At 35.6% G+C, this 12051-nt stretch overlaps 1 protein-coding gene across 1 annotated transcript in view; it reads right to left on the bottom strand.

Moving 5' to 3' along the window:
* Positions 1-12051, bottom strand: part of ADAMTS19 (ADAM metallopeptidase with thrombospondin type 1 motif 19) — a 256769-nt gene that overhangs the window by 162703 nt on the left and 82015 nt on the right. The window lies entirely within an intron of this gene.

Here is a 12051-nt window from a genome sequence, read left to right on the forward strand (position 1 = left end):
TTTTTGGTTTTGTTTTAATATCGATGAAATCCAGTTTACAATTTTTCCTTTAATATATCTTGTCTGTGGTATTAAATCTAAAGACTCTTTATCTAATTCAAGGTCACAAAGATTTTTCTCTTATGTTTCCTTCCAGGCATTCATAGTTTAACATTTACATTTAGATTAATAATCCATTTTGTATAAACACTTATAAAATTTTATTTATTTTATTAAAAAAGTGAAAGAACTTTATTATTGTTCATTATGCATAGTGATGTCCACTGTTTTCAAGACCATTTCTTGAAAGATCATTTTTTTTAGGATTTTATTTATTTATTTTAGAAAGGATGTATGTATGTGTGTGTGTGTGTGTGTGTGAGAGAGAGAGAGAGAGAGAGAGAGAGCAGGGGGAGGAACAAAGGGGGAGAGAGAAAGAATCCAAGTCAACTTCACACTAAGCTGAGCATGGAGCCCAGCATGGGGCTAAATCCCACAACCCTGAGATCATGACCTGAGCCAAAATCAAGAGTTGGACACTTAACCTACTAAGCCACCTGGTGCTCCTATTTGTTAAATAGAATTTGTACCCTTGTAGGAAATCAATTGGCCATATTTGTGTGGATCTACTTCTAGAAACTCTATTTTGTTTTTGTTTTGTTAAGATTATTTATTTATTTATTTATTTGAGAGAGAGAGAGGGAGAGAAAGAGCACCAGCAGTGAGAGAGAGAGAGAGAGAGAGGGAGAGAAAGAGCACCAGCAGTGTGAAGGGCAGAGGAAGAAGCAGACTCCCCACTGAGCAGGATCCCAATGCAGGACTCGATCCCAAGACTCCAGGACCACAGCCTGAGCCAAAGGCAGACACCCAGCTGCCTGAGCCACTCAGGTTCTCCTGGAAACTCTATTTTGATCCATTGACCTACATACTTATTTCTTAAACTATACCACATCATCTTGACTACTCAAGCTTTGTAGTAAGTGTTAAATCAAGTGGCATGATTCCTCCAAAACTATTTTTCTTTTCAACAGTGCTTTGGCTATTCAGTTATTTGCCTTTTCATATAAATTTTAGAATCATCTTATTTATATCTTCAAAAAAGAGCTCAGGGACACCTGGGTGGCTCAGTGGGTTAAAGCCTCTGCCTTTGGCTCAGGTCATAATCCCAGGGTCCTTGGATCTAGCCCCGCATTGGGCTCTCTGCTCTGTGGAGAGCCTACTTCCTCCTATCTTTCTGCCTGCCTCTCTGTCTACTTGTGATCTCTGTCTGTCAAATACATAAACAAAATTTTAAAAAAAAAGAGCTCAAACTTTCATTTTGTGTTAAATCTATAGATCAATTTGAGATGAGTTGCCTCTGTACTATGCTGAATCTTCTAATCCATGAATATCATAGGTATCTCCCTTCATTTAGATTTCCCTTTATTATTCTCAACATTTCATAGTTCTTACTACACAGATTCTACACATATTTTGCTAATTTTATATGCAGATATTTCATTATGGAACTATGAAAAATTTTAGATATGTTTATATTACATATGTATTTATATGTGTATTGTATATATACTTGTATGTATACACACATATACTTAAAATTTCAGTTTCAGAATGTTCAATTCTAGTACATTAAGTCACACTGACTTTGTCGACTATATTCTGTGATCCCATTAAGCTCAAATATTAGCTTTAAGAGTTTTTTTTATATATTCTTCATCCTTTTCTACTATGCAAGGAGTCTTTTTTTTTTCTTTGCAAAAAGAGAGTTTTTTATTCCTTAGCTCAAAATATTTATGCTTTTTTATTTATTATCTTGTTCCACTTCTAGTCTTCCCTAGGAAGGATGCAGTGGACAAACCTGCCTTGTTCCAGACTAAGTGCAAAAATATTCCTTCTTTCACCATTAAATGTGATGTCAAGTGTCAGACAAATAGTAGATATTCTTTATCAAGGCAGTTCCCTTCTATTCCTAAATTTCTGAGAGTTTTTATTATGAGTAGATAATGAAATTTGTCACATGCTTTTTTCTCTGTAGGTTGATATGATCATGTCTCTTCTTTAGACTTTAAGTAAGTTTAATTATATGCATTGATTTTCAAATATTCTATCAGTTTTCCTTTTCTGAGATAAGCTCTATTTGGTTCTGCTCTGTTACTCTTACATATTACCGGGTTAAATTGCTAATTTTTATATCTATGTTCATGAAGAATATTGGTCTGTAGTTTCATGGGTACTTTTCTCCTTGGCTTCTTGGTTTGGTTTTTGTATCAGGGTAATGCTGACTTCATATAATGAGTTGGGACTTGTCCTCATCAATCTGTTTCCTTAAAGAGAATGTAAAATTGTATTATCTTTTCTTTGAAAGAATTCACCAATGAAACTTTCTGGTCTTGAAGATTTCATTCTTGGATGGTTTTATTTATTTATTTATTTTTAAATTTTTATTTATTTATTTGACACAGAGAGAGAGAGAGAGAGAGAGATCACAAGTGGGCAGAGAGGCAGGCAGAGAGCGGGGGGGGGGGGGGGGGGAACAGGCTCTCTGCTGAGCAGAGAGCCCGATGTGGGGCCTGATCCCAGGACCTTTGAGATCATGATCTGAGCCCTAGGCAGAGGCTTTAACCCACTGAGCCACCCAGGCGCCCCTCTTGGATGGTTTTAAACTACAAATTCAATTTCTTTAATATGTATAAGATTATTCAGGCTCTTTCAGATCAGGGTAAGTTTGTTAGTTTGTGACTCTCAATCAATTGCTGTATTTCAGCTAAGTTGTCAAATTCATGCACATAGACCTCTTTGTATTATTCCCTAATGATTTTTTTTAAGGTCTGAGGAGTTTGTAGTAAGATATCCCTTTTGTTGCTGATATTATTTTGCCTATTTTCTTTCTTTCTTTTTTTTTTTTTTTTTTTTGGTCAGACTTACTAGAGGTTTAGAATTTATTTGACATTTTCAAAAAAACAGGTTTGCTTTCATTATCACTATTGTTTTTCAGTTTCCATTTGATTGATATATACTGTTTAATACCCCCTCCCCTCCTTTTCTTCTTTGAGAGAGAACATGTAGGAGGGAGGGAGTAGAGGGAGAGGGACAAACGGAAAGGGAGAAAGAGAATCCTAAGCAGGCTCCACACCCAGCATGGAGCTTAACTTGGCACTTGATCTTATGACCTTGAAATCATGACTTGAGCAGAAATCAAGAGTCAGACGCTTAACTGACTGATCCACCCAAGCTCCCCAGTATTTCCTACCTTTTGGTTGACACAAATGTGTTTTTGTTTTGTTTGTTCCTCTTTTTTAGTTTATTTAGCTAGAAATTTAGATTATTGATGAGACCTTTTCTCTTTTTAATAAAAGCATTTGATCATATAAATTTCCATCTAAACATTGTTTTACTTGCGTCCCATAATTTATATGTTGTCTTTTCATGGTTTTTTCTTTTTTCAGTTCAAAAGTCTCTATTTTTTTTTAATTTCCTCTTCGACCCATAAATTATTTATAAATATTATTTTCCAAATATTTAGAGAACATTTTCTTCTTATTGTTCTATAGCTCATTATTAGTTCAATTCCATTATGTTTAAGAACAGAAAGCATATGCTTTGATTCATTCATATTTCTAAAAGTTTGTTTTATGAGCTAGAAAATGTTCTCTCAGAAAATGTCACTTGAAAAGCACATGTATTCTGCTATTTTGGGTAAAGCAATGTGTCCATATCAGTTAATAATGCTGTTTAATTCTTCACATGCGTGCTGATTTTCTGTTGACTACTAAGATATGATTGTCAGTATCTCCAAATATAACTGTGAATTTGTTTATTTCCCCTTTTAGTTCTGTTGGTTTTTCTTCCATGAATTTTAAAGCTCTTTTGGTAGGTTGCTGAAATTTTAACATCATTATATCTTCTTGGTGGATTGACCCTTTTATTATTATATAACGTCCCTCTTAGTTCTTAATAATTTTCTTCATTCTGAAATGTACATTTTAGCCATAGAAGAGTTTTCAGTTTTTTTATTCATGGTATATATATTTTACATACTACATTCGAAGTGAGTTTCTCACAGACAGCAAAGAATCACGTCTTTATTTATTTATTTATTTTTTTGGATCCAATCTGGTAACTTTTTAAATTGGTGTGTTTAGACTACTTTAATTTACTCTAATTACTGAGATGTATGTTGGGATTTCGGTCTGCCATTTTGTTATTCGTGTTTTATTGTTGATGTCGTTTGTGCCCTCTTCTTTCCTTTCTTCTGTTTCCATTTCCTGTCTTGTTTCTGTTCTTTTGAAATAAAAGCTTTGATAAGAGGGAAGGTTGCAAATTTTTTGAGTATGCCATTTTTATTTATTTATTGTGTTTCCAACTGCATGTTTCTATATACCTGTTTAGTAGTTGCTTACTATAGGTTTTACATTATATATATCCAACTTTCAAAGTTTACTTAGAACCAATATTTTACCAATCAAGTGAAATGTGGGAAGTTTAACAACATATAGGTCCTTTTATACTCCTCCATATATGTTGGAGTTGTCTTGCATATTACATTTAAATCTATCAAAAATACCATCAGATGATATTATAATTTTGCTTTCAACTATCTAACATATTTAAAATATTTAAGAGGAGAAAAATTATATTATATATACCAATTCTCCATTCCTTTTTTTTTTTTTATAAAAGATTTTATTTATTTATTTGGCAGAGAGCGACACAGCTAGAGAGGGAACACACACAGGAGGAGCAGCAGAGGGAGAGGGAGAAGCAGGCTTTCCGCAGAGCAGGTAGCCCAATGTGGGGCTCGATCCCAGGATCATGGGATCATGACCCAAGCCGAAGACAGATGCTTAATGACTGAGCCACGCAGGCACACACCAATTCTCCATTTCTTTTGCTCTTTCCTTATTCTCGATGTTCCAGTTTCCATTAAAGATAATTTGCCTTCTCTCAGAATTACTTACTTTGGCAATTCTTTTAAAGTTGCTCTTTTGGTTATGAATTCTCTTAGTTTTCCTTCATTTGAGAATGCTCTTATTTTATCTTTATTTATATTGACAAAACTTTCTGTCAGTGTTTTAAAAATGGTGCGCCACCCAACTGGTTCTTATGGTTTGTCATAACAAATCTCCTGTTAAGAATATCATTGTTCCCCTAAAACTAACGGTTTGTTTGTTGTGTCATTTTGTCTTTCTCGTTAGTTTTCTGTTTGATTGTGATAGCTTTAGCTGTGCATCTCTTCAGGTATTTCTTATTTGAAATTTGCTTGGCTTCTTGAATCTGATGATTTAAATCTTTTGCCTAATTTGAAAAAGAATTCAGTCATATTTCTTCCCTTTCTGTCCTTCTGGGACCCATAATGACTAATTCTGATATTTCCCACAGATCCCTAAGACTCTCTTCATATTTTTTCCCAATCTTCTTTTCCCTTTGGTGTTCAGACTGGATATTTTCTTCTGATCTACCATTAAGTTTGTGAACTCTTTTCTCTGTCATCTTGATTCTACCACTCTGTATATGCAGACAAATTCTTATTTTGCTTATCTTTCTTAGATTCTAATATTTCCATATGGTTTTTGTTATATTTGCTTATTATGTTTTATTGTTTATTATATATATGATATATAAATATATATGTATATAATATAATATATATAATTAAATATATGTTTATTTTGAGACTTTCTATTCTTCCTTTCATGCTAAAAATATTTACCGTTACTTTTTGGAGTATCTTTATAATAGATATTTTAGTCTTTGCCATATAATTCCAAAATTTGCACCATGTTGGGAGTAGTATGTGCTGAGTGTCTTTTCTCATGCAAATTGAGACTTTCCTATTTCTTTATAGATGGTGTAATTTGGGGTTGTTCTTGGATATTTTTAAAATTTTTTTTTAATTTATTTGACAGAGATCACAAGTAGGCAGAGAAGCAGGCAGAGAGAGAGAGGAAGGAAAGCAGGCTCCCTGCTGAGCAGAGAGCCCGATGCCAGGCTCGATCCCAAGACCCTGGGGCCATGACCTGAGCCGAAAGCAGAGGCTTTAACCCACTGAGCCACCCAGGCGCCCCGTTCTTGGACATTTTTAACACTATATTGTGAGACTCTCAGTCTTATCTAATGAAGAATGATGATACTTAAAATTTCTTTTAGCATAAAATGATAAAAGTTCTGAAATTCCAAGGTTCTGTAGGCTTTGGTTTCATTGTCAAATTTCCATTGTCAATTTTCAAAGCTCTTTACACTCCTATCCTATATGTTTGTCATCTAGTGACCAGGCTGGGAATTAGGAGGCTCAGCAGCTTAGTAGCACATTTTTGCAAAGAAATTTCATGGTTATGTTCACACATACAAAGCTGAGGTAAGCAAGAATGGTTGATAAGCAGCTGTATGAGGTTCCTTTCCCTTGCTTTTCCCTCTTCATTATCTCCTTTTACCTTGTATGTTCTTATGGTTTGCATTTCAGTAATTAGTAATGCCAGAAAGTCTGGGCTTTAGGTACCCTACTCTATAGTACAGTTTTCATCACTGTGTCTAAGATTGAGCAGTAAAATGGTGGTTACAAAAAGCCATGGGGTTCACCCTTCCCTTTCAAAATAAAAGCTCTATAGACCAGAGAGGCAGATTCATCTCAGATTTTTATGACTCCTGTTACTGACACTGTTGCTGTCCACACTGTCACTATCATAGGATTGCTTGGTAAATGGGGCAGGAAAGAATGCAGACAACTCTTTTGAAGTGAATTCCCCCACTTTCTCTGAGCATTAGGAGACCTTCCAGGTCCTTGATACAAAACTAAGGAATCTCCTAGCTCCCTCTCTCACTCTATATGCCCTAATGACCACCTTCTAGTGATGACTGTTCTGAGTCCAGGACAGAGAAAAATAAACTTACTGCTGGTTTGGTGATACTTCAAATTCTCGCCTTATTCTCAATCTGCACACAACTATTTACCTTTTAACATCCCCAAATCGTTGTTCCATTCTCCCATATTTTATAAGTATATTCAATGAGACGGTGGAGTATGTTCATTCCAGCTTACCTTAAACTAAATATAGAAGTTTCTTCTCTGCCAAAAAAACCCCAAAACAAACAAACAAAACAACCCAATAAGAACTAGCATCTTGTAATTTAAAGAAAATTACCTATGAAACTGTATTATTTCTACAATGCAAATGAAGCACCTCAATAATCTCAATATTCTTTAGAGTCATCACCATTCCTAACCACTTAGGAACTAGAATTGGAAAGACTTTGGAATGTGCAAAGCAACAAATGTGCTGGATAATCAGATTAGTTTGGTATTAATGACACAAAGTGCTGTAATATCTGGAAAAGCATTTTCTTCTGTATGGGCTTACACAGTTGTTGCACTTTTTACCACCTAATAATTGATACTATTCTACGTATCATAATAGAACTGACCTTCTGAAAAATTTCACTAAAGTTATATAGATTACATTGATATTAGTATGTGCTAATAATTAAACAAAGAGAACAAATTGTTTATAAGCTCAATTTTCTTCAATTCTCTTATGAGAAGAAAATAAATGATACAGAAAAATTCTGAGATCAAGACAGAATCTTCTGATCATGAGATTATTAAATTTGATGACCCCTCCCTTTTTTTTTTTTTAATACTAAAGCATTTGGATACTTCAGAGAGGTGTATCAATATATTTATGCTTGGAAGCCACGATGGTATAAATGTAGGGAGAGAGCATGGCTCAAAACAAAGGGAAACAAATGGGAAATTTTAGTTACCCAGGCAAGAATACCAAAAGGAAAGCAAAAAGGAAAAGACTTAAAAGAATGTGGAAATATTTTCATTTTATTCACCACTCTGTCCCCAGCACCTAGCACCTCATATGCTTTTAGCGCACAGAGCAGGTACTCTGAAACACTGGGAAAAAATTGGATGAATGAAACGCAATAAAGAGAAGGAGAGAAAAATAAGTCAAAGATGATCATCTGAAAGGAAAGAAAACCAAGGAAAACTAAGGAAGAAGGGCATGTAAAGAAGAACAGTTTCTATTATCTCCTAAGACTGATTCGAGAACTTGCAGAGATCAGAATTTAGAGATGAAAATCATCATCCTTTTTCTATCTGACACTCAGACCCTAATGCTCTGTGGTGTCTGGACTGAAGGAAAGGAAGGTTGGAAGAAACAATATAAAACCAGCTTCCAACACATGCAGCAAATGCTCTTTTGCGGATTCCTAGTAAATTTAATTGTTGTGACTGGGGGATTAAGTAATGAAAATCCTAAATTAAAGAGATAATTATTTTAGCTTAATATTTCTGAACTAAGCACTTTTAATGTATAATTTACAATTCTGAATAATATATAAAAGCAGGTCTGAAATATGTTCATTAATAATAGAGTGACCATACAGTTAATTTGCCTGGGCATTGTCCTATTTTATGTTTTTATTTCTTATTAATTATGTCTCCTTTAACTTTTCAAAGTTTCTAAGTGTAAATTATAGGTTATATGATCACTTTATCAGTATATGAATGTCATGGGCCTTATTGTTGCAAAACTAGAGTGGCCTAACCTGACTCCTTTCTTTCTTATTTTCTTTACCAGAAGCCCAAACTTTGGTGTATTTTCTTATATTACGGGTTGGTGCCATCCAATTGTCTTCTTTTGACACCCAGTTTTTCCCACCCCTTTCCTTTCTGCTCCACAGGGTTAGTGTTCAGAACTGCTTCAATTTAGTATGTTTTTTGTTCATCATTAATGCAATAATGGGAAAAAAATTAAATGTTGAGAAATTTCAAAGACTGTAGGTTGTAGCAATTTCTTGTAAAATCCTCTTAAAATCCTTTCACAGTTCTACTGTCCCATCAGGTATGGTAAGTGAAAATCTCTTTGAATGTCTCCCTTAGCTTTTATTTCTTAACACCCTTTTTCCTTTTTCTTACTCTGGTTTCAGAGGGCCATGAATTATAATGTCATCTAAGATGGCTTTATGTTCTTCCAGTATATAAAACCCCAATGTATAATGTATAAACATATACAGCCTTTAGTCTGACAATGTTAGTTTTCTGTAACTGCATAGCAAATTACTATAAATGTAGCAGCTTTTAGGGGCACCTGCATGGCTCAGTGGTTCAGTGTCTGCTTTCGGCTCAGGTCATGATCCCAGGATCCTGGGATAGAGCACCATGTTGGGATCCCTGCTCAGTGGAGACCCTACTTCTCCTTCTCTCGCTTCCCTTGCTTGTGCTCTGTCAAATAAATAAATAAAATCTTAAAGAATGCAGTGGTATCTAATAACACCCATTTATTACTGTACAATCCTATTGGGATCACTTAACTGAGTTTTCTGCTTAGAGTCTCACAGGGCCAAAATCAGAATGTCATCCAGGCTGGACTGTAACCTCACATCTGGAAAAATACCAGTTTCTATGTTCAGTTAAGTCGTTGGTACAATTCAGTCCCTTGCCTCTGCTTTAATAGGTGAATGGAATTAGACCTCTAAAGCTTAAGGTAAACGGAGGGAGTGGACTTACATTGCAAAATCCCTTCCCAGCAGAACCTAGATTAGTGGGGCTGCTGGGTGGCTCAGTGGGTTAAAGCCTCTGCCTTCATCTCAGGTCCTGATCCCAGGGTCCTGGGATCGAGCCCTACATCAAGCTCTCTGCTCAGCAGGGAGCCTGCTTCCTCCCTTCTCTCTCTGCCTGCCTCTCTGCCTACTTGTGATCTGTCAAATAAATAAATAAAATCTTAAAAAAAAAAAAAAGAACCTAGATTAGTGTTTGAGCAACCACGAATGTCAGGAGTGTCATCTTTAGACATCTGTCTACAACATAGAATATATTCCATTTGCATTTCTGGGAATATCCACATTTATTAAAGAGTGAGCAGCAATTTATAACAACATATCTCATACCAATATGATAAATTCTGGGTATTTCTTTTTTTTTTTAAAGATTTTATTTATTTATTTGACAGAGAGAAATTACAAGTACACTGAGAGGCAGGCAGAGAGAGAGAGAAGGAAGCAGGCTCCCTGCTGAGCAGAGAGCCCGATGCGGGACTCGATCCCAGGACCCTGAGATCATGACCTGAGCCGAAGGCAGCGGCTTAACCCACTGAGCCACCCAGGCACCCTAAATTCTGGGTATTTCAAACCTGGATCCAATTTATATAAAATTAAACACATTGAAGGCAATGCATGTGTCTAATAGGTTTACTAATCCCTTTTACTGAAGTATACGTCCCCCTATATTGAATGAGCAAGACCCCCACTGTCACTGCTGAATCTAGCAAGGCCCTGGAATGGACTTTGAAGATGGTTAATACCTAAACATATTTGAATTCCATTGAAGACTTGAATACATTACTAATTCACTTACAAAGTAAGATTTACATAGGAAAAGCAGTAACTTCATTCTTTGCCTGGTCCAAAGGAATACAAATTTCAAAATCTTGAATATGAAACTAGCATTATTTTTTGGTAGAAGAAATATAGTTCTGACCCAAAGGGTATTAAAATAGAATGGATCTTAGCATTTTTTCCATAATTTCGGTCTCCAAAATTCTCTATGCTTCAGGTGTCATAATGCAAAAGAAATGGACAACAGCTTTTTAATGAAAATTAAGCTACTTAAAAAAACTAGCTTGACCTCTTCTTCTTACCCAATAAAAATGATTACTTCTGCTGAAATGTGGTTTGGAGAATGTACTAGTGTTTGGAAAGGTAAGTGTCTGGAGATTCTCACATGTGCAGTGTCAACATAAAATGGTTATTTAAGTATGTTTTAGCGTCTGAATATGTTTCTTCTTGGCAGTTGATTTCTAGGTGGTCTGTAGGCCTATTTGACGATTTGCAAGCATATAAAACCAGAATTATTCAGAAGACTGTAGAAGAATAAATTATCATTCCAATCTGCTAATAGATAGGACAAGAAACTTTATTAGTAATACAAGAGCATCCAAGTCCTAGCAATAAAATGCAGAGAGGAGTATATCATCCCAGAATGGAATATCTGGTGGTAAAGGATGCATATCCTCTCTTCTCAACAAGAGCTAGAAAAATATTCACAGCTAAAACCTCATACTGACCAACACATATCTTTGCCAGCTCCACATATTCACCCATTGTATATACTTCAATGTTCTTAGGAAGTTTCGTGAAAAACACACACACACTAGCAATCACTGACTTCTCACCATGGATTATCAATCATTCCCAAGTTACAGCAGAATTTTTCAAAGAGTATTCTGCAGAATCCTGGGCTTCTATAAACTCTTTTTTAGAGGTCCACAAGGTCAAAACCACCAACATTTGTGCTAATGGGGCAAATGCAATGGTAGGTACAATGGCCTAGCACAAATAAAGGCAGGAGCACCAAACTTGAGAGTCAGTCATTTTTTTTTTAATTTTTTATGTTTTATAAACATATATTTTTATCCCCAGGGGTACAGGTCTGTGAATCACCAGGTTTACACACTTCACAGCACTCACCAAAGCACATACCCTCCCCAATGTCCATAATCCCACCCCCTTCTCCCAAACCCCCTCCCCCCAGCAACCCTCAGTTTGTTTTGTGAGATTAAGAGTCACTTATGGTTTGTCTCCCTCCCAATCCCATCTTGTTTCATTTATTCTTCTCCTACCCACTTAAGCCCCCATGTTGCATCACCATTTCCTCATATCAGGGAGATCATATAATAGTTGTCTTTCTCTGCTTGACTTATTTCGCTAAGCATGATACGCTCTAGTTCCATCCATGTTGTCGCGAGAGGCAGTCATTTTTACTTCTCATTGACACTCGCTCCCAGTGGGAAAAACTAGAGTCCCTTTAAAATGTCCTAGCCGAAAAAGTAAAAGGTATTAATTTTACTAAATCTGCACCCAAGTATAGACATTTCTTAATATTTCAAAACAAAAAGGACGTATAGATAAAGCATGTCTGCTGCAGACTAAAAATACGATGTTGAATCTAGGAACAGGTGTGTGAGACAGTTTGAGTTATGAGCCGAAATAACATTGGTTTTTATTAAACACCCTTTTTACTTAAAAGAATGTCTAACAGGGAAGAGACGCAAGATGGCAGAGAAGTAG

Source organism: Mustela putorius, unplaced genomic scaffold (genome assembly GCF_011764305.1).
Source record: "Mustela putorius furo isolate JIRA1106 unplaced genomic scaffold, ASM1176430v1.1 tig00000145_pilon_pilon_pilon, whole genome shotgun sequence".
Classification (NCBI taxonomy): Eukaryota; Metazoa; Chordata; class Mammalia; order Carnivora; family Mustelidae; genus Mustela; species Mustela putorius.